Here is a 2,813-nt window from a genome sequence, read left to right on the forward strand (position 1 = left end):
TTGTCTGATTTGTTTCAAATTTGGCATACAGGATGATATACACATATTAAACATACTGTTGAAGTTTCATCGGAATATAATGATGTTTAGGGGTGGTTAGGGGTGAAAAACCCTATTGACCAGCATAAAAAGTGATTGACCGGGTATTTCTAATTGTCTGATTCGTTTCAAATTTGGCATACAGGATGATATACACATATTCAACATACTGTTGAAGTTTCATCAAAATATAATGATGTTTAGGGGTGGTTAGGGGTAAAAAACCCTATTGACCAGCATAAAAAGTGATTGACTGGGTATTTCTAATTGTCCGATTCGTTTCAAATTTGGCATACAGGATGATATACACATATTCAATGTACTGTTGAAGTTTCATCGAAATATAATGATGTTTAGGGGTGGTTGGGGGTGAAAAACCCTATTGACCAACAAAAAAGTGATTGACCGGGTATTTCTAATTGTCCGATTTGTTTCAAATTTGGCATACAGGATGATATACACATATTAAACATACTGTTTAAGTTTCATCGAAATATAATGATGTTTAGGGGTGGTTAGGGGTAAAAAACCCTATTGACCAGCATAAAAAGTGATTGACCGGTATTTCTAATTGTCCGATTCGTTTCAAATTTGGCATACATGATGATATACACATATTCAACATACTGTTAAAGTTTCATCGAAATATAATGATGTTTAGGGGTGGTTAGGGGTAAAAAACCCTATTGACCAGCATAAAAAGTGATTGACCGGGTATTTCTAATTGTCCGATTCGTTTCAAATTTGGCATACAGGATGATATACACATATTCAATGTACTGTTGAAGTTTCATCGAAATATAATGATGTTTAGGGGTGGTTAGGGGTGAAAAACCCTATTGACCAGCATAAAAAGTGATTGACCGGTATTTCTAATTGTCCGATTTGTTTCAAATTTGGCATACAGGATGATATACACATATTAACATACTGTTGAAGTTTCATCAAAATATAATGATGTTTAGGGGTGGTTAGGGGTGAAAAACCCTATTGACCAGCATAAAAAGTGATTGACTGGGTATTTCTAATTGTCTGATTCGTTTCAAATTTGGCATACAGGATGATATACACATATTAACATACTGTTGAAGTTTCATCAAAATATAATGATGTTTAGGGGTGGTTAGGGGTAAAAAACCCTATTGACCAGCATAAAAAGTGATTGACCGGGTATTTCTAATTGTCCGATTCGTTTCAATTTGGCATACAGGATGATATACACATATTAACATACTGTTGAAGTTTCATCGAATATAATGATGTTTAGGGGTGGTTAGGGGTAAAAAACCTATTGACCAGCATAAAAAGTGATTGACCGGGTATTTCTATTGTCCGATTCGTTTCAAATTGGCATACAGGATGATATACACATATTAAACATACTGCTGAAGTTTCATCGAATATAATGATGTTTAGGGGTGGTTAGGGGTAAAAAACCCTATTGACCAGCAAAAAAGTGATTGACCGGGTATTTCTAATTGTCCGATTCATTTCAAATTTGGCATACAGGATGATATACACATATTCAACATACTGTTGAAGTTTCATCAAAATATAATGATGTTTAGGGGTGGTTAGGGGTAAAAAACCCTATTGACCAGCATAAAAAGTGATTGACCGGGTATTTCTATTGTCCGATTCGTTTCAAATTTGGCATACAGGATGATATACACATATTAAACATACTGTTGAAGTTTCATCGGAATATAATGATGTTTAGGGGTGGTTAGGGGTAAAAAACCCTATTGACCAGCATAAAAAGTGATTGACCAGGTATTTCTAATTGTCGATTCGTTTCAAATTGGCATACAGGATGATATACACATATTGAACATACTGTTGAAGTTTCATCAAAATATAATGATGTTAGGGGTGGTTAGGGGTAAAAAACCCTATTGACCAGCATAAAAAGTGATTGACCAGGTATTTCTAATTGTCGATTCGTTTCAAATTTGGCATACATGATGATATACACATATAAACATACTGTTGAAGTTTCATCAAAATATAATGATGTTTAGGGGTGGTTAGGGGTAAAAAACCCTATTGACCAGCATAAAAAGTGATTGACCGGGTAAAAATATAATGATGTTTAGGGGTGTTAGGGGTAAAAAACCTATTGACCAGCATAAAAAGTGATTGACCGGGTATTTCCAATCGTCCGATTCGTTTCAAATTTGGCATACAGGATGATATACACATATTAACATACTGTTGAAGTTTCATCGAAATATAATGATGTTTAGGGGTGGTTAGGGGTAAAAAACCCTATTGACCAGCATAAAAAGTGATTGACCGGTATTTCTAATTGTCCGATTCGTTTCAAATTGGCATACAGGATGATATACACATATTAAACATACTGTTGAAGTTTCATCAGAATATAATGATGTTTAGGGGTGGTTAGGGGTAAAAAACCCTATTGACCAGAAAAAGTGATTGACCGGGTATTTCTAATTGTCCGATTCGTTTCAATTTGGCATACAGGATGATATACACATATTAAACATACTGTTAAAGTTTCATCAAAATATAATGATGTTTAGGGGTGGTTAGGGGTAAAAAACCCTATTGACCAGCATAAAAAGTGATTGACCGGGTATTTCTATTGTCCGATTCGTTCCAAATTTGGCATACAGATGATATACACATATTGAACATACTGTTGAAGTTTCATCGAATATAATGATGTTTAGGGGTGGTTAGGGGTAAAAAACCCTATTGACCAGCATAAAAAGTGATTGACCGGGTATTTCTAATTGTCTGATTCGTTT

Source organism: Nilaparvata lugens, chromosome X, assembly GCF_014356525.2.
Source record: "Nilaparvata lugens isolate BPH chromosome X, ASM1435652v1, whole genome shotgun sequence".
NCBI classification, from domain to species: Eukaryota; Metazoa; Arthropoda; class Insecta; order Hemiptera; family Delphacidae; genus Nilaparvata; species Nilaparvata lugens.